The following is a 24,939-nucleotide window of genomic DNA, read 5'->3' on the forward strand; positions in this document are numbered from 1 at the left end:
GCCTGATTTTATTATGCTGTTAATACCAATTCTTATCCTTAAAACTTCCATTCTTAACCATCGATCCGGTAATGTATCTAGATAGGGGTAACTGATTTCGTTCTCCTAGCTATTTCTCGTGAACTGTACAGAGTCTTTCTTACTCAGGTACTCTCTATCTACCGCTCTAGACAATTCCTCCCTTGCAATTCAAGTAAACTCTTCATTATATCGATTTGCAAGGTTAGCAGATCTATTTTCACTTTCAAGTGATCACAAATGGTCCAAAGTTTACTTCTTATAGCTTTAGCCTATTTTAACTCACTGTTCAGAATCTCCTTCATGCACCACTGGGACACTTTTGTAACCTCCCCTGAACCCAAACGTTTCCAGAATATTAGTAAGCTTAGTTGCACCTGGATATTCCAGGCGGTCAATCCTAGCTCCAGTCTGATTGCTTTGACCATTGAAGAACTAGGGAGGGACAATAATGATTTTAAACATTTTGTTGTGTTTCTATCTAGGACCCTAATTCGATATTCCCGATTTATGCCCTTATATGGTTATAACAAATAATCTATACTACTATTATAAAGAGAGAACTGTGTCCTTTGAGCCAGGTAAACTCGAAAAGTACACCACCAATCCAAACACCCAAGACATCTTTGAAAACTTCAGGGCAAGCAGAAAGGACATAGGCTATATAAAAATAAAAAATATACGCTCTTTAAAAAATTTAGGAATAAAAAAAAGTAGTCCCTTGCAAGTAGCGCCGGCCGCGACGTGCGTGATGACATCGGGAGCGCGGGTAGGAGCGGCGTTCAGGAGCAACAGGAAGAGCGGTGGACATGAGCGCGGGGAGGAGCGGCGAGCGGCGGACAAGCGGTGAGGAGCGGCGAGAAGCGGAGGAGCAGTGGAGCGGTAAACTCAGCAATGCGGGGAGGAAAGGCGGCTGAGGTAAGTGAAGCAGCCGCGGGTGCGCACCTAGGGACAGGCAGAGGGATGGGAGGGGGCCATGAGTGCTCGCAAGCCTTTTACTCAAAGTCGGGACGTCGGGGGAAACAGGGGACAAGAGCCGCGGGTGCGCACCGAGGGACGGGCGGAGGGACGGGCGGGCGGGGGCCATGAGTGCTCGCAAGCCTTTTCCTCAAAGTCGGGACGTCGGGGGAAACAGTGCACAAGAGCGTGGGCAGAAGCGGCCAGGACCAACAAAACTGGAGCAAGGGAACACTGTAAGTATGCTCTGCTGCTCCCGGCCGCTCTGCTCCGCCTCTCCTGCTGCGATGCTGCCCCCAACCCCCTTCTGGCCCGGGCAACGCTGGGGCGGGCTGCTAATATCCTTATAAAGGCATAAGAATCATATCCATATTTAGTAATAGCCCATGCAGTCCAAATACGGCAAGGCTACTCCCCTAGACTCCTAGAAAGTACAACGCGTTCTTTAAACAAACCAAGCCTCCAGCAGCCCGGGAAATCCCCCTGCTCTTGTTTTCATTTGCACAAGAACTCCTAGAGTCAGAAAGAACTGTTAGTTTTTAGTGACGTCTTATGTCCAACCTTACGTCAAACCCGGCACCTTTCAGGTATAAATATACCAACGTTGCCTTAAGCAAACACACAGTGGTTTGGAGCAGAGCGGCTATCTACTTGCCCGATGCCCAGCTGATGCGAGAGCCGAAGGAAGCCGACCCTCCCTTGACGCACTGAGAGAGAGGCTGTCTTTTTCTCCAGCCGAGAAAATCCAGCTCTGGTGTTTCCAGGCACCCTTGCGGGTTGCTGGGAGATCGAGTCCTGAGACACGAGATACAAGACCTCCTTCATTCTAGAACCAAGGTACGGAGCTGACTAAACCCTTAAGAGATTTCTTGAATCAGATTCTTGGCAAAAACCAACTTAACTTAAACTGCAACTTACTTACTCCTTCCCACGTATTAGGCTTAGCTCAGGTACACCGGGGTAGGCGTATATTAGAAGCACCAGTTGAGTACGTTAGTCAATGTTTTTATGTACGTATATATTTTATCCATTTTAAAGTATCATATGGCTAAGAGACAATATCAATGCTTTTACAGTATTATTTCATAATACTCCTTTTACTGTACGCACTTTACTTCATGATAAGTATTGCAATTGTGGCAACTCACTTCTCTTGCATGAGAAAGAAGACTGCTCAATAAATAACACCTTTTATTGAAAAACGCCCGTCTCTCTGCACTCTGGTGAAACTAAGTCTGCACGATTGACTAAGTGAAATAACTGTCTATTGTTTTCACACGACTCTAGAGATACACTCTTTATTCTGAGGGAGCAAAGTTGTCATGTTTATGCGGTTGTCAGAAGCTAATCCCTTCTTGTCTAAATCAGGAGAGTTAACTCTTTCCTGAACATTCGAGAAAGTTTCTAGTGACCTATGAGCTAGCTGGCAAAACTAATTAAGTCTAATACAGTCAGTAGAGTCCTAGTCGACCTCAGTCCTACGTCTACACTGCTTATATTATTCCAATGCGCAGAGCCTATTGGGAATATAGGAACTACACTACAATTTCCCTTCATCCTTTTCCCAGGCGCATTTACCTTCTATACAAAGAATTTCTGCACCATAATGAAGTTGCGGGGGGATCATTGCATTTTAGGCCATTAGCAATTGTCTGCGGGAAATGTCACCATAGCTGCGTTTAAACTTATTCAGCACACTTACCTCTAGTTGTGCTTTTATTTTCTGTGCCTCCAAATGCATGTCCCACTTTAAGGAATTAACAAACCATATTCCGAGATATTTATATTCATTTACAATATCTAATTTGGATTTACCCAAATACCAATTGACCTTTATATTCCTCTTCCCAAAGCACAGGATTTTTGTTTTGTCCATATTTATTGTAAGACATTTTTCCTTGTAGTATGAGCTGAAAATGTTTAGCTTCCTTTGTAGACCCATCTCAGTTTGATCCAAAATTACTAGGTCATCGGCATGCAGCAAACAGGACAAGTGCTTCCCATTCACTTTTGGGCTTGCAACTCTGGCAGACCCCAAGATAGATGGCAGGTCTGCCAGAAATATGGCAAAGAGTAACAGGGTCAAAACACAACCTTGTCCAAGGCCATTATTTATCGCTATTTCAGGCGCTAGGCCCCCTGATGTATCTTTAATACCTGTGCCCAATTTTAGCTGTGCAACTCCTGTATTACCAACTGGAGAACCTCGGGGGCCTCATAGTTTCTCAGGGTCTCCCACAAGCACACCCTATCCACCAAATCAAAGGCTGCGTGAAAGTCCACGAAGCAGCAATACAACTTTCCTTGCTGCTCCCAGGACTTCCGCGCAACTGCCCTTAGGGCAAAGCAGTGATCAATAGTACAATGTCCTTCCTTGAAGCATCCCCGTTCCACTGTTACAAATAGTCACTGGGACCGGGGTGCATGGACAGTACGAGAGAGAGGGGTCCCAGAACATAGTGTTATTATACAGACAAGGACTATGAATTAAGGACAAATAAAAACAACATTTTGTAAGGAGACATTGGTATTTAATCACAATGTATCGACCAAATTATATTATACACAAAAAATGCATATCAACGTCATCACAATTAGTACCCCGGAAATAAACGGTTAGGGAGGGTGTCAGTGGAAGGGGTAGTGCAAGGTTGAGGATAGTGACACAATGCAGGTCAAGAGACCTTATTAAACAATTATATAGACCCAGCTTATGAAAAAAGCCAGATACATAAAACATGAGCGACTTCAAGTTCAAATCAAAAACACCATGCTTCCTAAAATTACAGTAAATATCATGTTGAGGGTAGAAGCGGGTAAGTGGACAGATTGTCGACGTTTCTACCCACGATAACGTAGGCAGTGATGGAGCCTTACAGGCTTCCTCAGGACGGGGGTGGGGCAGAGTTCCTAAAAAAAGGGTTTGAAAGGAATATGAGTTAGGGCAAGTCTCGAAGGGTCCTGGTTGAAAATAATGGAAATAGCAGAAAAACTGTGGAAAAAGGGAATGAGAATAACCATGGATCATGGAATGAAAACGCGGAGCATGTAGCTGATGCAGAAGTGACTTCAAAAACATGTGGCATCAATCGGAATCGCTAGGGAATACAGAACAGGCATAATAAACCAGGACTGCATCGCAAAGTGCGCTATTGGTCAAAATCAGTAATGAACACAATGGCAAAGAAAAGAAAATGACTTACAGAGGATGGGCTGAGTCACCGTTCTCAAAATGATTATCTCAAAAAAGCCGCCATATTATGGTTGGCCACAAATGGGGGAAGAGGAAAAACTTGTCAGCCAAAAACTCTCGGAGATTAAATGCAAGGGTGTAACATTGTGCGGGTTGGGGAAAGGGGGCCACGCACAGGCACAGATACAATGGCAAATACCTGTAGGTTGTACAAATCCAGCATCACACTCGAAGCTTCAATCAGAAGTGGCAAGGGGCTCCACCATCCGAGGATAGCGTTAAGAGCTACTCAGAAACGTGACGCCCGTGCCTGCACGTAGTTTTATGCGCGATGCATGAACAAAAAAGTAAGGAAAGACTATGCGCGCAGAGTCCTCAGTTTGTGAAGCAAAAGTTAAATGGTGCAGGCTTTAATTCACAGGTACCTATCTCACAGGACAGTAAATTGTGTTTACAGGCAGTAAGTGACAACAATAAAAAATCAAGATAACACAATCCAAATATTGAAAAACAAGAGAACAGGCATACTGAAAAATTAAGTAAAGCATGTACACGCCAAAGATGTCATGATGTAATCAGACGCACAGGGATACAGATGGTTTAAACACTGCATCTCCCTATGGGTCATGGTCAGTAGGGAATCAATATAGATCAAAGGTACCCTGACTAGTGGTGTTCAACCAGCGCAAAGGATGATGAAAGTACTATGTTGTCTGAACCTAGTATACAGAACAAAATTAAGGTATGGCTCACTGGGGGTCCAAGGGCAAAGCAGTCACCACCACAGCCAAAAGAGAGGGGGTGGTTATTAGGGGTACAGTGAGCAAAGGAATGTTAGCCAGCTAAGTGGTACCAAAGATTATGGACATAGCGTCGGTAATTGGGTAAAACTGCTGTCATTCTCATTGAGGCCATTTTTTATTGAGTCAAAGAAAAGTATCCATTTGGACTCACGGATATCAAGCACATGTCCGATGTTGCCACCCCGTGGTCCCACAACGACGTTTTCTAGAACAATCATTTGAAATTATCCAGCGAGTGTCTTACCCATTTAAAGTGTGCCACTTCACAGCGAATGCGGCTGCGATGTTGTAACATCCTTGGTTTGACTTTCTGCTGAGTCTGTCCTACATAGATCAAGTCGCAGGGACACATGATTGAATAGATGACGCTGCTTGTGTTACAATTCTTGTATGTTTTTAGTGTCACCTTATGATGTTTCTGATCAAATTCCTTGGTTTAAATTGTGTTGGAACAGGCCTTACATTGCCTGCACCTGTGGTGGCCAATGACCAGTGGTAGGTGGTAGGTTCCACAGGGATAGGACGGTGGACGGCGCAGGTGGTTCCAGAAAGGAGCAAACAATATGGTCCTTGATGCTTTTAGCCTTTTTGAATTGATGCATTGGTAGTGCGTCCTGTGAAAGATCGGCTGATATGAGCCTCCAGTGTTTATTGATGATTTTCTTTATGGTGTTACTCTGGGTGGGAAATGTAGTGACACAGATCAATCTTTGTTCCTGCATGTAAGACCATTCTCTTGGCTGGAGTAGGGTTTCTCGGGGGCTGAACCAGGCATGTTTCCTGGCCTTATTGATCAATCTCCTCGGATACCCACATTCCAATAGGCGATCCGCGAGATCCTCTGATTGTTCCATATAATGTTGTTTCAAAGAGCAGTTCCTACAGACACGTAAGAACTGGCCGTATGGCAAATTGTCCCTAAGGCCTCTGGGGTGGTGGCTGTTATACTGAAGAAGTGAATTGCGCTCGGCTGGTTTCCGGTACAACGTTGTTAGTAGTTCTTCTCCATCAGTATATATGGTCAAATCCAGGAAGTCTATACTCATGGCATCAGAATGCAGTGTGAATTTGATATCCGGGGACCTCAGATTAAGCCAAGTGTGGAAAGATGCCAATTGGGAGTGGTCCCCATTCCATATCAAAAGGATATCATCTATGAAGCGCATCCAAAGGCTCTTCTTTAAAGAGCCCTATTTCAATATCGTATTCCTTTTCGGAGCCCCCCATTGAATATACACATTTATGAGCATTAGATTGGCATCCTTCTCTTCGGTGGCTAATTGGGATATCTTGCAAACCAACAACCATTTGCAATTTGTACTTATTAGCTTCACCTCTTTCGCTATCCTGGTTGAGGTGAGAGTCATGATCTTCCCAGAGGGATGGCCAAATCTTTTCTTTTTACAGGGTGGTTTATGAATTTTAACAAACGCTTCCACTGCTGCTACTGGGGTGTTGCCGCATAGCCATGTTTCCTGCAAACAAAAAATGTCAACGTACTGTGCTATATGCTTTATACTTTCCACTTTTGTTTGCCCTCCAGTAGTAGAATGGTGATAATGCAGCACAAAGGTGTTGAATAAAAGATTTTGACATAAGGTATTAGTGATTAGACTACTTTATATTATTCTCTAGAGAGGTACCGTTGAAATAAGCCACATACTTTTTGGTGTTTGCTTGAAATTGGAATTGTGTTCTGTGAATGTTTCCAGTGTGCATAGTGTTCTCTTTGAAGAAAGTCTCTACTAGGAGACATATTCTGATATGTGTTATGTATCTGAAGATGCTAGATGTGGTAAACACATGTATGCATCTATTTGTATATTTCTTTTACATAGGATGCTGATAGCAAAAGGGACAGACATATGCATGCATGTTTACATGAATATGGTGAGACTTACAGCAGAGACATGTGAAGGGTTCCTGCTTTGTATTTGGCTAGGTGTTACATTCTAAGTAGTTGTAGAATGGTAAAGCTGTAGCACAAAAGTGAGGTTTGAGACATGTTTAAAGAGAGATTAGTTATTAGACTAATTTGTAAGAGTGTGTCGAAAGCTACACTTCAAATATCCCGCATAATTTTCAGTGTCTTTTTGAAATTTGAAGTGTAGTCTGTGAAGTTTTAAGCTGTGGATGGTGTGACTGAGGTGTGTCTCTACTTGCACAAGTATTATGGTACGTGCTTTGCATCTGAAGATGATAGACATATAAAACACAGGTATACATCTATCTGTATATTTAGTTTATGTATGATACTGCTAGCAAAAGGTACAGACATATGCATGCATGCTTTCAGGAATATGGTGAGACTTACAGCAGAGACAAGTGAAGGGTTGCTAGTTTATGTTCGTCTAGGTCCAACACCATTAGTAGTTGCAGAATGGTGAAGCTGCAGCTCAAAAGTGAGGTTTAAAACATGTTGGCAGAGGAATTAGTGTTTAGGCTATTTTGCATGAGTTTATTGAAAGGTATGGTTGAAATACATCACATGAATTTAGGTGTCCATTTGAAATTAGAAGTGCAGCTTCTTACATTTTAAGAACGGCATAGTCTTGTGACTGAGGTATGTCTGTACTTGCAGATGTATTTTGAAAAGTCTTATGCATCTTAACCGCATGCGTGCGGGCGGAATTCCGCCGGTACGCTGGGTTTTGCGAAACCGCACTTTACGTGACGAGCTGGGCTCGTCATGAGCGTGCGAGGAGGCTACGCCATGACGAGCCCAGCTCGTCATGAGCGTCGAAGGGTTTAAGATGATAGATTTATAAAATACAGGCATACATCTATTTGTATGTTTCTTTTATATTTGATGATACTAGGAAAAGATACAGACATATGCATACATGCTTTTAGGAATATGGGGAGACTTTCAACAAAGATGAATGAAGGGTTGCTGCTAGCTATGTTCAATATCTGATTAGTAGTAGAATAGTGAAGCAGCAGCAGTAGAAAAGTGATGTTTAAGATATCTTGGAAGAGGAGTTAGTGATTATGGTACTTTATAAGAGTCTGTGTAACACTTCACTTGAACTATCCCGCATAAATCTATCTGTTTGTTGAAATGTTAAGTGTAGTTTGTCAAGTTTTAAGGTCTTTATGGTCTTGTGAGTGAGGTATGTCTCCACTTGCACATGTATTCTGATATGTGTTATGCTCTTGGCAATAGGTACAGATACAAGCAGGCATGCTTGTATGAATATGGTTAGACTTATGGTAGAGACATGTGATAGTTTGCTGCTTTATTTTTGGCTAGGCCCAATATTCTGAGTATTCGTAGAATGGTGGAGCTGCAGCACATAAGTGAGTTTTAAGACAATTTGGCAGAGGGATAAGTGATTAGGCTACTTTCCATGAGTCTGGGGAAATGTACACTTGAAGTACACTGCAAAAATATAGGCACCTCTATCAAATGTAAAATGAAGTCTGTCAAGTTTTAAGTTTAAGGTCTGCACGGTCTTGTTATTGATGTATGTCTGTACTTGCACATGTATTCTCATATGTGCTATGCATCTGAAGATGCTAGACATATAAAATAAAGGTGTACATCTATTTATTTCTGTTATATATGATGGTGATTTCAAAAGGTAGAAACATATACATGCATGCTTTCAGGAATATGGTGAGACTTACAGATGAGTCATGTAATTGACTGCTGCTTTATATTTAGCTAGGATCAACACCTAATTAGTTGCAGAGTGGTGCAGCTGTAGTGCAAAAGTGAGTTTTAGGACATGTTAGGAAACAGATTAGTGATTAGACTAGTTTGTATGAGTGTGTGAAAAGGTACATTTAAAGTATGACGCATAAATGTAGGTGTCTGAAATGTGAAGTGCAGTCTCTCAAGTTTTAAGGTGTGTATTTTCTTGTGTTTGGTGTATGTCTCTACTTGCATACGTATTCTCATATGCATTATGCATCTGAAGATGGTAGATGTACAAAACATAGATATATCTCTATTTGTATGTTTCTTATATATATGGTAGTACTAGTAAAATGTACACACACATGCATACATGCTTTCAGGAATATAGTGAGATTTATAATAGACTCATGTGTAGGTTTGATGCTTTACATTTGGGTAGGCCCAACACCCGGAGTAGTTACAGAAAGGTGAAGCTGTAATACAAACGTTAACACCATGTCATAAACCTCACTTTTGTGCTGCAATTTCACTATTCTGCTACTACTCAGGAGGTTGGACATAGTCAAATATAAAGCAGCAACCCATCACATGTCTCAGCTGTAATTCTCCAATCACCCAGACACTACCGATGCACTCATTCCTGCACTGTGGTACTATGTATGCACTCCTTTAAACAGCCTGGTATTACCATTGCACTGACGCAATCACTCAGGCACTATGCATGTACTCCTTTAATAGCCCAGACACTACCCATTCACTCATGCAATCACCCAGGCACTACCCATGCACTGCTTAAATCACCCAGGCACTACCCATGTACTTATAAAATCACTCATGAATTACCTATGCACTCCTCCAGTCACCCAGGCACTATCCCTGCACTCATGCAAACATCCAGCCACTACCTATGCACTCATGCAAACACACAGGCACTACCCATATACTCCTCCAATCACCAAGGCAGTACCCATGCACTCATGCTATCAGTCAGGCACTACCCATGCACTCACATATGCACTTAGGATCTTCTCCTGCAGTCATGCAATCACCCAAGCACTACCCACACAGTTTTCTAAACACCCAGTTACTAACCATGCACTCCACCATGCATCCAGGCACTACCCATGCACTTTTTCATGCACCCAGGCACTACCCATGCACTCCTTCATGCACCCAAGCACTACCCATGCACTCCTTCATGCACACAGACATTACCTCTGGACTCATGAAATCATCAAGGCATTATCCATGTGCTTCTTCAATTATCCAGCCACTACCCATGCACTTTTAAAATCACCTAGGTACTACCTATGCACTCCTCCAATCACCAGGCACTACCAATACACTCGTGCAATAACCTAGGCACTACCCTTGCACTCCTCCAATCACCCAGGCACTAGCCATGCACTTCTCCAATCACCCAGCCACTATCCATGCACTTATAATAACCCAGGCACTACTTATGCACTCCTCCAATCTCCCAGGCACTATCCTTGCACTCATGTAATCACGCAGGTACTACCTATGTACTCATATATGCACTCATGCACTTCTTCTGCACTCATGCAATCACCAATGCAGTCTTCCAATCATCCAGGCACTACCTGTGCCCTCATGCAATCAACTAGGTACTACTGACACACTCCTAGAATCACCCAAGTACTACCCATGCACTCTTTCAATCACCCGTGCACTTATAAAATCCCCCAGGCACTACCTATGCACTTTTCCAATCACCCAGGCACTACCCCTGAACTCATGCATTCACCCAGGCACTACCTATACGCTCATGCAATCAACCAGGTACTACCTATACACTCATGCAATCACCCAGGCACTACCTATGCACTCATGCAATAACCCAGGTACTACTGCTGTACTTCTCTAATCACCCAGGTGCTATCCATACACTCCTTCAATCACCCACGACTAACCATGCAGTTATAAAATGTAATGTAATGTAAGTCCAACTTTTATATCACGGCTGTCACCCAACAGGTATCCTTGCGCTGAGATTACCTAAGAGCTCTGTGCGTACAACTGTATGAGCATGGTAGAAAGATCAGTGACTATTCTGAGCTAGTTTCTGGGAAAGAGCCATGTTTTCAGCTTCTTTCTGAATTGCATTAGATTCTCAGTTTGTCAAAGATCACTTGGTAATTCATTCCACTCTCTTGAAGCGGCAGAGATGAAGGCTTTACCTCCCAGCCATGTTTTTTTTTATTTGGGTGTGCACACCAGTTTAGCTGACGGTGATCGGAGATTTCTGGCTGGGAGATACCAGGTGAATCTTCTTTGCAGCGGTTTGGGCCCCATTCCCTGTACAGCCTTATGGATGATGCAAAGTGATTTAAATTGCATTCTTTGCAGAATTGGTAACCAGTGGAGATCCATCAAGGCTAATGATGCGGAGGTCCTGCGCTGTCTCATAAGTGCTAGCTTTGCCGCAATTGTTTGTATTCTCTGCAATTTTTTTTATCAGAGACAATAGTGCTCCAAGAAGCAGAGCATTGCAATAGTCCAATCTGCTTAGGGTAATGCTCCTTACTACTTGCGGTCTGACATGGACTGGCAGTAACAGAAGTATTTTACGAAGGGCTCTAATCAATTATATGCATGTACCCACTGTTTTATTAACTTGTGAATCTAGCTGCAGATTGCTATCAAACAGTACCCCCAGGTTTCATACCATTTTAGATGGTATCAAATGATTATTTGTTGGAATAGGACAAAAGTCCCCTGGGGGTGTGTGAGGAATTTTATTTGTTGTGCATTGTACAATCTCGGTTTTGTCTCTATTGAATTGTAGGGAATTATCCCTAAGCCACTCCGCAGTTCTTCGCATACACTTATGGAACCTATTCAATATTATAGCTTAGTTCCCTTCTAATGAGAAGACAAGTTGCCTGTCGCCTGCATAGTTCACCCCTTCAATTCCAAAAGATTTAATTAAGGAAATGAGTGGACACAGATAGTTGTTGAATAAAATTGGGCTTATTGCCGATCCTTGAGGGACCCCGTGCTTTATGGAGCTGTTTTGGGATGAAAAAGGTGGCATGGCCACTGCCTGCTGTCTGCCTGACAGGTAGGACCGAAACCAGTTCAGCGCTCTCCCCATAATTCCAGACTCCTCAAGCCTTTTGATCAAAGTGTTGTGATTGTATCAAATGCGGCTGACATGCCCAACAGTACTAATATGGCTGCTTGGCCTGAGTCAGCACGCATTTTGAGCTCATCCAGAACTGTCACCAGGGCTGTTTCTGTACCATGCGCAGGACGGAACCCAAACTGGACCTCATCCAGCACATTATTTTCTACAAAAAATTGTGAAAGGGCTGTGCTCACCACCTGATCCAAGATTTTTACAGGGTAGGGTAACAAGGAAATAGGTCTGTAGTTTGAAGGACATAGAGCATCCAGTGTCGCTTTTTTCAATAGGGGGGGGGTCACCGCTGCCTTCTTTGGGCCACCCACTAGTCAGTGACTGACAGCATATTTGGTAAAGCTGGCAGAAAGCTCCAAATTAAAAGCTATCCACAATCTACGTGGGAGTGGATCCAAGGGTGATTCAGAGGAGATACTGCCTGCTATCTTTCTGAAGTCCTCCTCTATGGGAATCTGAAAAGACTCGAGGACTACCTGTTTCTCTTTCTCTGCTACCTTTTTCTGACTTCTAACTATCAGTCACCCAGATAGATCGGTTCTACTGGCCATCGCCATTTCCCTATTAATATTCAGACCACTAATAATTTTGTTAATTTTTTCTTCGAAGAACACTGCCAACACATTACATTATTCTAGTGTGGCTGTAGTCCTATTCTTTGCAGTCTGGTTTGGATAGGTCCGTCACTATGATAAATATGGTTTTAGTCTTATTAGGTGCCGTAAGAATGGTCTCCTGATAATGCTTGGCTTTAGCCTTAAAAATTGTCCTTTTATAAATGTGCAGTGCTTTTTTCAAGGCTGTTTTATCTTTTTCCTCATATAGTGTCCTTCACTTTGTCTCTGCCTGCTTACATTTTTTCTTTAATACATTTAGCTCCTCATTATACCATGGGGCTGATGGTGTGTTCTTATTTTCTTAACTTTTTTATTGGGGCCAGTTGGTCAAGTGTGTGGGTGATTTGGCCACACAAGTTAAAGTCATTTTCGTCCACTGTTTTACTGATGTCAAAGGAATTCTTATCAGTAAGTTGTGGGAGTTTTTCCGTTTTTAGCAGTTTAGACCATTCTCTTCCCAGCAGAGTATTGCCCAGATTGGTAGCTTTTTTACCTGTTTTGGGAAGTCTTAACATAAATTGTATTAGAAAGTGATCAGTCCAACACAGTGGCTGAAGATCCCCCACCTCTGCCTCCAATTGATTAGCAACTATAAGGTTTAGTGCATATCCTCCCTGATGTGAGGGGTGTAACACTAATTGCTGTAAGTTTATATTCTCACAGGTTTGCTGTAATTCTTTCAAGGCCAGCTCATGATTCCCATTCTCCCAGAGATTGAAATCACCTGAAATGATGGTTCTCGAATGTGTCAGTGACATTTATATATAATGCCAACCAAGTCTTGCTATTAGGGGCTACCTCCTCGGGGCGGTCTGTAGCACAGTATGCAGGAGAGTAGTTGTCCACTGGCATCCCTGAGTGAGAACCCTAATAACTCAAACCCTCCATATCATCCACCATCATGGGTGCAAAATTCAATTTTTCTTTGTGTATCACTCCCACACCTCTCCCAACAGATCTTGGTTTGTGGAAAAGTTTGTAGTCCGAAAGACAAGCCAAACCCAACTCGACCTCAGAATCCGGTTGTGTCCATGTTTCCGTTAGGAATAATGCATCTAAATTCTGATCTTCTAACAATGAGAACATTTCCTGATGGTGTTTTACGAGACATCTAACATAATTAATCCACATTTAAGAGTGTCTGAGGTGATGTTTCTCAAAATGGACCTTTCGTATTCTTCTTTCATTTCCTCTTATTTTTGACCCACGCCCCATTGCTCACCTGTCGCTAATATTCGCTCCCTCGAGTAATGAAGATCAGCTTTCCCATGTTGATCAGGATTCACTTTGGCAGCATGGCTGGTGCTGTGTGTGACCGGTGTGTGGACGGGCGCTGACAGGCATGCCTTTGGCACGCCTTCGGTGCACCAGCGGCGCGCCTGCTGCACGCTTGCATTTCTCCTTTCTTAAGTAGAGAAGAGTGTTCCTGACGACTAGACCGCTGACCAAGATGGTGTGTTTTAGGTAAACCGCTCTAACAGGCGGAAGTACACCGACAAACCTCGGTCAGCTACAGTGCAAATGCAAATGCGGGCTAAAAATAGGTCGAACTTCAAATCTGCTGCTAAACACACATTAAAATCACCCAGGTATGACCTATGCACTTCTGCAATCACCCCAGCACTATCCCTCCACTCATGCTATTACCCAGGCACTACTTATGCACTCCTCCAATCACCTAGGCACTATCCATGCACTCCTCCAATCACCCAGCCACTAACCATGCACCTATAAAATCACCCAGGCATTACCTATGCACTTCCTGAATCACCCAGACATTACCCATGCACTCATGCAATCACCCAGGCACTACCTATGCCCTCATGCAATAACCCAGGCACTACATATGTACTCCTCCATTCACCCAGGCACTATCCAAGCACTCATACAATCACTTAGGCACTATCAATGTACTCATACATGCACTCAGGCACTTCTGTTGCAGTCATGCAATCACCCAAGCACCCAAATACCCATGCAGTCTTCCAATCATCCAGGCACTACCTGTGCCCTTATGCAATCACCCAGGTACTACTCATGTACTCCTCTCTGATCACCCAGGCACTACCCATGCACTCCTCCATGCACCCAGGCACTACCCATGCACTTCTCCAATCACCCAGATATTACCCCTGCTCTCATGCCATCACCAAGGCATTATCTATGCACTCCTTCAATCATTCAGCCACTATCCATGCACTTTTGAAATCACCCAGGCACTACTTATACACTCTTCCAATCACCAAGACATTACCCCTGCTCTCATCAAGGCACTACCTATGCACTCATCCATACACCCAGTCACTACTCCTGCACTCATTCCATTTACCTATGCACTCTTAAAATCAGCAAGGCAGTACATATGCATTAATGCAATTAGCCAGTCACTATCCATCTTCTACTTCAATTACCCAGGCACTACGCTTGCACTCATACAATCACCCAGGCACAACTGTTGCACTCATCAATTCACCTAGGCACTACTCATGCACGCATCTATGCATTCAGGCACTATTCATGCATTTATCCAAGCACTCACGTTCTACCTCTACACTCAAACTCTACACGTGATTTAACAACTCAGAATCATCCCAGTAGGAGTCTTCGCTCCAGCCAGGCGTTCATGGCTGCAGTCCCAAGAATAAAAAAGGCAAGAACGGGCGGCAGGATGTTTCCACATAATGCCGCAAAGCTCTGGAATTTACTTCCCTTTCAACTCCGGTCCAATTCGAATCTGTCCTCCTTTCGGAAACATCTGAAAACTTTCCTTTTTAATACTCCTTTCTAATTCCTCATCAAACCTTTTCTTTTTAAGCAAACCATATTTGCTGTTAGCGCTTGGACGCCTCAGGGCAGGAATCGCGCTGTACAAATACATATTTCATTTAATTCATTTTCATGCAAACAGCCAGTCACTATCCATCCTCTCCTTCAAATACCCAACGATTGCCCCTGCACTCATACAATCACTCAGGCACTACCTATCACATGTCACTGCTGTTGTCTCAGCATATTCCTGGAACGATCTATACATATGTCTGTACCTTTTGCTAGCAACTTCACATTTAAAAGTAATAGAGAAATAGATGTATAGTTGCTTTTATATGTATATCAACTTCACATGTGTGACATGTAGCAAAATGCATGTGCAAGTTAACACATACCTCAGTCACAAGAATATAAAGGCTTTAAAACTTGACAGACTACACTTCACATTTCAAACACACATCTAGATGTATGTGGCATGCTCCAAGTGAACTTTTCCATAGACTCTTACAAAGTACAATAATCACTAATTTCTCACCCAACTTATGTTAAACATCACTTTTGTACTGTTGTGGCTTCACTATTCTACTACTATTCAGGTATTGAGGATAGCTAAGAGGAAAGGAGCAACCCTTCAAATGTTTCTGCTGTAAGTCTCCCCATGTTTCTAAAAACATGCATGTCTGTATCTGTACCTTTTGCCAGTGACACCATATATAAATAAACTATGGAAATGGATGTCTACCTGTGTTTTACTCATCTATCATTTTCAGATGGATAATACATATTTGAATATATGTGTAAACAGAGATATACTTCAGTCAGAACACAATGGAGAACTTCACACTTGAGAGACTGCAGTTCATATTTGCACTACATTGATGTGGTGTACTTTAAGTGTAGCTTTCCACACACTCATACAAACTATCCTAATCACTAATCTGTTTCCTAACATGTTTTAAACCTCACGTTTGTGCTGGAGCTTCACCATTCTGTGACTACTGATCGTGTTGGGCCTAGCCAAATATAAAGTAGCAATGTATTACATGACTCAGCTGTAAGTCTATCCATATTCCTCAAAGCATGCATGCATATGTATGTACCTTTTGCTAGCAGCATCATATATAAAAGAAATATCCAAATAGATGTATACTTATCATTTATAGGTCAAGCATGTTCAGATGTATAATACTTATCAGAATACATGTGCATGTGGAGACATAACTTAGTCACAACACCATGCAGACGTTTAAACTTGACAAACTGCACTTCACATTTGAAGCAGATAATGAAAATTATGTGGTAAATTTGAAGTTTAGCTTTCCACAAACTTATACAAAGTAGAATAATAACTAATCCATCTCCTAAATGCCTTAAACTTCACTTTTGTGCTGCTGTGTCACCATTCTATGAGCAGCAATCCTTCAGACGTTTCTGCTGTAAGTCTCACCATCTTTCTGAAAGCATGCATGCATATGTCTGTACCTTTTGTTAGTAGCATGCTATATCAATCAAACATACAAATAGATGTATACCTGTGCTTTATGGATCTAGGATCTTAAGATACATAAGACATATCATGATACATGTGTAAGTACATAAATACCTCATTCAGAAGATCATGAAGACCTTACAACTTGAGAGACTGTATTTCATATTTCAAAGAGAGACGTAGATTTATTCAGCACACTTCAAGTGAACTTTTCCAGAGACTCTTACAAAGTGCCATAATCACTCATTCTTCACCCAACATATCTTAAACATGATTTTTCTGGTGCTGCTCCTTTACCAAACTATACTAGCAGTTAGGAATTGAGCATAGCCAAAAACAAAGTAGCAACCCTTCAGATGTCTCTGCTGTATGTCTTATCATGTTCCTGAAACCATGCATGCATGTGTCTGCACCTTTTAAATAAATAGAGGCACATCTACATAGACACTTACATTTAATCAGCATATAAAGATATGCATGCTTGCTTTCAGGAAGATGGTGAGGCTTACATCATAGACATGTGATGGGTTGCTGCTTTATATTTGTCTGTGGAAAGCTATGCTTGAAGTACACCATATGATGTTAGGTCTCTACTTGTAATGAGAGGTGCAGCTTCTTAAGTTTTAAGATTTTGCAGATTCTTGTGACTGATGTATGTCTGAACTTGCAGATGTATTTTCATAAGTGTTATATATCTGAAGATGTTAGATGTATAAAATACAGGCATACATCTATTTTTATGTTTTTTTATATATGATGGCATTAGGAAAAGGTACAGACACATACATCCATGCTTTTAGAAATATGGGGAGATATACAACAGAGGAATGTGAAGGGTTGTTGCTTTGTATTTTACTAGGCTGTACATCTGAGTAGTAGTAGAATGATGAAGCAGCAGGAGCATTAACGTGATTTTTATGATATGTTAGGTGGGGAATTAGTGATCATGGTGCTTTATAAGAGTCTCTGTAAAAGTTCACTTGAGGTATGCCCCATAAATATAGCTGTTCATTTGAAACGTTAAGTGTAGTCTGTCACGTTTTAAGGTCTGTATGGTTGTTAGATTGATGTATGCCTCTAGTTTCTTATGTATTCTCATATGTGTTATGAATCTGAAGATGCTATATGTATAAAATAGAGATATTTCTCTATGTGTAGGTACTAGTAAAAGGTACAGACACATGCATACATGCTTTCAGGAATATGGTGAGATTTATAATAGACTCATGTTTAGGTTTGATGCTTTATATTTGGGTAGGTCCCACACCCTGAGTAGTTACAGAATGGTGAAGCTGTAGTACAAATGTGTACACCATGTCATAAGCCTCACTTTTGTGCTGCAATTTCATGATTCTGCTACTACTCAGGATTGGGGAGTAGTCAAATATAAAGCAGCAACCCAACACATGTCTCTGCTGTCAGCCTCCAATGACCCATGCACTACCCATGAACTCATCCATGCAATGAGGCACTATTTATGCAGTCCTTCAGTTAGCCAGGCACTACCCATGCACTCATGCAGTCACTCAGGCACTACATTTGCACTCTCTCAACAACCCAGGCACTACCTCTGTGCTCATGTAATCACCCAGGCACTACCTACGTACTCCTCCAATCACCCAAGTGCTACCTGCGCACTTATAAAATCACCCAAGCACTACTTTTGTACTCCTCCAATCACCCAGGCACTACCCCTGCACTCCTTCAATCACCCACGCAGTACTGATGCACTGATGCAAGCACTCAGGCACTACCCCTGCACTCATGCAATCACCCAAGCACTCCTCATGAAGTTTTCCAATCATCCAAGCACTTCCCTTGCACTCATGCAGTTACCCAGGTACTACCCATGCACACTTCCAATCAATCAGACACTAACCATACAATACTTCATGCACCAAGGCACCACCCATGCACTCTTCCAAACATGCAGGCATTACCCCTGTACTCGTGCAATCACCCAGGCATTACCTATGCACGTCTTCAACCACTCAGGCATTACTCAGAGTCCTTCAATTTCCCAGACACTACCCCTGCAGTCATGTAATCACTCGGGCAGTATCCATGCAGTTATCCATGCACTCAGTCACTACTTCTGCACTCATTCCATTTACCGATGCAGTCATCAAATCACCCAGGTAGTACCTATGCAATAATGCAATCAGGCAGTCACTTTCCTTCCTTTTATTCAATTACCCAACCACTATTCCTGCACTCATACAATCCCCCACACACTATGGTTGCACTCATTCATTCATGTAGGCATTACTCTTACACTCATTTATTCATTCAACTCTATTCAGGCACTTATCCAAGCACAAAAGCTCTACGTCTGCACTCATGCAACCAATAAATCAATATCCAATCTCTCCTCCAATTATACAGACTCCACCCTTGCACTCATACAATCACCCAGGCACTACCCATGGATTCATGCAATCACAGAGACATACCCATCATATATCTTAGCTTTTAAATTTTACCATATTTCTGAAACCATTTATACATATGTCTGTACCTTTTGCTAGCAACATCAAATATAAAAGTAAGATACAAATAGATGTATACTTGTGTTTTTTAGGTCTTGCATCTTCAGATGCATAATATGTATCAGAATACATGTGCACGTAGAGATATACCTTAGTCACAACACCATGCAGACCGTAAAACTTGACAGAATGCTCTTCACATTTGAAGCAGATAATGAAATCGATGTGGTATTTTTAAAGTGTAGCTTTCTACAGACTCATACAAAGTAGCATTATACCTCATCCTTCTAATATGCCTTAAACCTCACTTTTGTGCTGCTGCTTTATAATTCTATGACTACATATGGTGTTGGGCCGAGAAAATATATAGCAGTAATCCTTCACATGTCTTTGCTGTAAGTCTCACAATCTTCCTAAAAGCATGCATGCATATGTCTGTACCTTTTTCTTAGTAGCATCATAAATCAAAGAGAGATGTATACTTGTGGTTTATATGCGCAGCATGTTCAGATGTATAAGACATATCACAATACATGTGCAAGTACATGCATATCTCAATCAGAAGACCATGAAGACCTTAGAACTTGAGAGACTGCACTTCTTATTCCAAAGAGACATTTAGATTTATTTAGTGCACTTAAAGTGAACCTTTCACTAATTCCTCAACCAACATATCTTAAACATTACTTTTCTGGTGCTGCAGCTTCACCATTTTACTACTAGTTAGGTATTGAGCATAGCCAAAAACAAAGCACTAAGAAGCTAGAGATATGTAGAAAGAGGCAAGAGGGGTGTAGCAAGATGCAAGAGAAGTGCAGACAGAAGCAACAGAGGGACAGAAAGAGGCAAGAGAAGTGTGGAAACAGGCAAAATAAGTGCAGAAAAATCCTAGAGCAGTGCAGAAAGAACCAATAGAGATGCAGAAGGAGGCAAGAGGGGTGCAGGAGGAGCCAAGAGAGGGCCAGACATTTGCAAGAGAGGTATAGAAAGAAGCAATAGAGGTGCACAAATAGAAAAGAGAACTGCATAAAGAGGTAGAATAGTTACAGAAACAGGCAAGAAAAGTGCATAAAAAGGTAATGAGGGTGTGGAAAGAGGCAAGAGGGGTACAGAAAGAAGCAATAGAAGCGCACAAAGAAGTGAGAGAAGTGCAGAACGAAGCAACCGAGGTACAGAAAAAGGCAAGTGGGGTACCGAAAGAGGCAAGAATAGTGCAGAAAGAAGCAACAGAGGTGCAGAAAGAGGCAAGAGAGGTAGGGAAAGACGGAAGGGATGCAGAAAGAAGCAAGAGGGGTGCATAAAGAAGCAAGAGTAGTGCAGTAAGAACCAACAGAGGTGCAGAAGGAAGAAAGAGGTGTGCTGAAAGAAGCAAGAGGGGTGCAAAAATGTGCGAGAGAGTAAGGGTGGGCGGAATTTGTGTAGTAGCGCTATACAAAGCTCTGCGAAACAGTAAAAAGTCTCTGCGAACACACAAGGTTCCCCGAACACGTGGAATTGCTTGTTCTGCCCGTTCGCGATGCTTTTTTCATGTTTGTCAATGCTGTTTGCATGCTCGTGGGAAATATCTTTGCGAACACGCATTTTGAGAGCGCGAACAAGCAAAAAATTCTGAAAAAGCCGCGGATCGCGGGTTTTTTGGCAATTCCGCATTCTCCGCAGAACGCAAAATTACTGAAATTTTGCAAACTCCACGAGCGGAATGGAATTTACCACCCAGGCCTACAAGAGAGGTGCAAAAAGAAGCAAGAACAGAGTGTAAAGAAGCAACAGAGGTGCAGAAAGAGGCAAGAGGGGTGCAGAAGGAAGAGAAGTGCACAAACAAGCAACAGAGGTGCAGAAACAGACAAGAGGGGTGCAGAAAGAGGCAAGAGAAGTTGAGAAAGAAGCAACAGAGGTGGAAAAGGAGGTAAGAGAATTGGAGAAAGAGCCAAGAGAGTTGCAGAAACAGGCAAGAGAAGCCCAGAAAGAAGCAAGAGCAGTGCAGAAAGAGGCAGGAGGGTACAGAAAGAGGCAAGAGGGTTGCAGAAACAGGTGAATTATGTGCATAAATAAGCAAGAGCAGTGCAGAAAGAACCAATAGAGGTGCAGAAGTTGGCAAGGGGGATGTAGAAATGTACAAGAGATGTGCAGAAAAAAGCAACGGAGGTTCAAAAGAGGGAAGAGAACTACAGAAAGAGGCAAGAGAATTGCAGAAACAGGCAAGAGAGGTGCAAAAAAAGAGAACAGGTGGAGAAAGAGGGAAGAAAGGTCCAGAAAGAAGTAAGAAAGGTGCAGAAAGAATCAAGAGAAGTGCAAAAAGAAGCAACAGAGGTGCAGAAAGAGGCAAGAGGGATGCAGAAAGAGGCAAGAGAGTTGCAGAAACAGGCAAAAGTGATGCATAAAGAAGAAAGAGCAGTACACAAAACCAACAGAGGTACAGAAGTAGGCAAGAGGGGTGCAGACATTTGCAAGAGATGTGCAGAAAGAAGCAAGAGCATTGCAGAGAGAAACAACAGAGATGCAGAAAGAGGCAAGAAAGGTACAGAACGAGGCAAGAGTAGTAGAGAAAGAAGCAAAAGAAGTACAGAAAGAGTCAAGGAGAGTACAGAAAGTGGCAAGAGAGTTTCAAAACCAGACAAAAGATGTGTAGAAACATACAAGAGGGGTACAGAAAGAGGCAAGAGAAGTGCAGAAAGAAGCAACAGAGATGCAGAAGGATGCAAGAGACCTGCATAAAGAGGCAAGAGAGTTGCAGTAACAGGCAAGAGAGGTGCAGAAAAAGGGAACAGGGGTGCAGAAATAGGCAGGAGAGCTGCAGAAAGATGAAAGAAGGGTACAGAAAGAGGCAACAGTTGGTTATTGTGTCTAGCCAAAAACAAAGCAGCAACTGTTCGCATTATTCTGCTGTAAGTCTCACCATCTTCCTGAAACTATGCATGCGTGTTTCTGTACCTTTTGCTAGTGCACCATATATAAAAGAAGGATACAAATAAATGTATAATTCAGTTTTATATGTAAACCATCTTCAAATGCATGACACATATGAGAATACGTGTGCAAGTAGAGAAATACCTCAATCACAGGACGATGCAGGCCTTAAAACTTGACAGACGGCACTTTACATTTGATTTGGGTAGTAGTAGAGAAATCCTTTATTTGTGTTCTGTCATTCTGTTGTGGAGATTGTGATGGCTTCTAATTGATTGTAGGAATTGTGGAGTGTCTGACATAGCATTGCAATGCGATTAAAAGTATTTCTTTATTTATAGATGAGAAAATGTGTATATAATTATTTTAATAATATAAAATTATTTTAAAAAAATAACTAAAATGTTCTTTTTTCAGATATTCACAATTATTAGTAATGAAGATTGAGTATGGCAAGAAAAGATCAAAAGAACAGACAAGAAAAAAACAGTACTATTTAAAGGAAAGAGAGAAGCTGAAATTAGATGAAGTTCAAACTGTGACATTGAAGAAAAAGAATTCTGGCAAGAGAACAAAAACTTTGTTTAAAGACTTTTAAAGAACGTAATGAATTTTCAAAATGTGGTACAACCAATCAGAAGGAAACGAAAAAAAGGACATATTAATACAAAATCAGGTTATGGGAAAACAATCCATGTTGAAAGAAGGATGAAAAGAAGATAAAGACATTAGTAAGAGAATGCATAAAAGTAGAGTACTACAAAATGTATTGAAAGATTATAAAAAATATAAAAGACGATCATCAGCTTACAAGAAAAAACAACAGATTGAAATTGTAGTAGAAAAGGCTTTTGAATTGAAAGAAAATTATTTATATTGGTATTGAAGAGAATGAAAACATTGAATAAAACAATGCACTTCATGAAGGAGAAAAGCAAATGAAAAAGACTGGTTAATAGAAGAAACTTTTGCAAAACAATTTCGGGTGAATGGAAGCACACTTCTAGTTCTGAGCCTCTATTTAACGAAGAAAGCTATTTTTAACAAAGTACATTAGTTCATGCAGTTGATACCAGTGGTCTTTGTTATGAGATGGTTGAGTCCCATTGAAAAAGAAAAGATGGTTCCTAGAAATGTGGAAGAAGTAATAGCTGAAAAAGTTCTAGGGAGACGTACACAAGCTCCATTGTATAAGTAGGATTGTGGTAGTATTTGTAGCATACAACACGGATCTATCGATATATTACTAATTATTTTACGAGATTGTGCCAAAAAAGTGTTAAGCAGAAGATTAAGAGGTTGCAAGAACTAGATCCTTGTAAAGTAAGAAAATATACTAAGTTGCAGGGTCAATCTCTGGCTTGTCATTCTAGAAAAGTGTGTCAAAGTACTTTTCATCATTGAAGAATGTTAGCAGTATTTCATTCAAAAATGTGGAAGTTAGTTGGAAGATTGTACCATGTAAAAAGTCCTGCATTATCTTTAAGTGAAAAAAACGCAGCTCTTTTGCATGGTTCAGTATCAGATGTAAAAAAAAGTTTCGGATGATATATAGTTTTGTTTCTTTGGTTCACAGGAGGAGTGTAGAGAAAGTGTAGGTGTTGAAGAACAGGTGGAAGATATTACAATTGAAAATTTGCAGATTAATTACAAAGTTGATGGTACTTTAATGTGAAAAACCAAACTAGGTTTGTATTTGTTGTCGACGTACTCACTATAGAAGTCAAACTAGGAATGTTGATCTATATTTAAAAAGTGAAAAGGGTACTGATCAACATATTTGTAAATATTGTTACAACAAATTAGAAGAGAACAGAATGCCAGCTAGAGCTGTTTATAACAACTTAGAGTTTGGTAGCTATTCCTCTGAAACTGGTAGATTTAAATACATATGAGTCCATTCTTATTTAATCTGTGCACCTGTTTCAGGCTAAAGGTTCGTATGGATCCTAAAACTGGTAAGCTGCCTCCAACAGATTTACAAAGATGTCTGAAAGGAAGAGTTGTGTATTTACCTTTAGATTTTAAGAAAAATATTGAAACTGTTGGTATAGAGAGAGAGAGAGAGAGAGAGGAAAGTGAATTTGTAGATATTCTAGTCAATGGTATACAAAAACAAAGGGTTGGAAAATATGGTAAGATTTAGTAAATGTCACCAAACTTCAAAAGGCTATTTTATGTCTTCTACAAAACAATATTTATTATAAAACTATAAATGTGGAAGAACAACAAATATGTTTAGAAGATAAAACAGAAATTACAACTGGACAAATAGAAAAAGTAGACTACTTCAGGTGTGAAGAAATGTATGAACATTACAGTATATATCCTCTTCATTGAAAAGAAGTGATAGGAAACACTATTGAATTATTTCAAATGAAGAAAGCCAAAGGGAAATCTCATGAGGGTATGAGAAAAGGTTTAGAATCTCATTGTTTTCCACAGCTCTTCCCCACTGGAAAAGGTGGACGATATGATGAATGACCAGTTCAGATTCCAGCTTTAGAATACTGTTCGAGAAAATTGTACTGATTTCGACAGTGTATTTCATATATATTTCATCTTCTGTTTGAAAGTGATTTGTCTGGACTTTCATATGCAGTGAACCACATATTAAAAACAGGAGTTCATCTTACAAATGTTTCTGCAAAGGAATTCTTTGACAAAGTTCAACAAAGATACGATCATTTAGAATCTCAGTTAATTAATTTGATGGCGTGTCAACATGGTACTATTGAGTATTGCTATCGCCATCACAGAGAACTTAAAAGTATGTTAAGAAACTTAGGTTCCCCTGTGTGGTTTGTTATGCTTAGCTGTGCAGAATACACATGGGATGATTTACTTGAATTTCTACGACAAGCAAATTCAAATGTTAAAAACTGTGGGGC

This window comes from Lissotriton helveticus, chromosome 7 (assembly GCF_964261635.1).
Source record: "Lissotriton helveticus chromosome 7, aLisHel1.1, whole genome shotgun sequence".
Taxonomy (NCBI): Eukaryota; Metazoa; Chordata; class Amphibia; order Caudata; family Salamandridae; genus Lissotriton; species Lissotriton helveticus.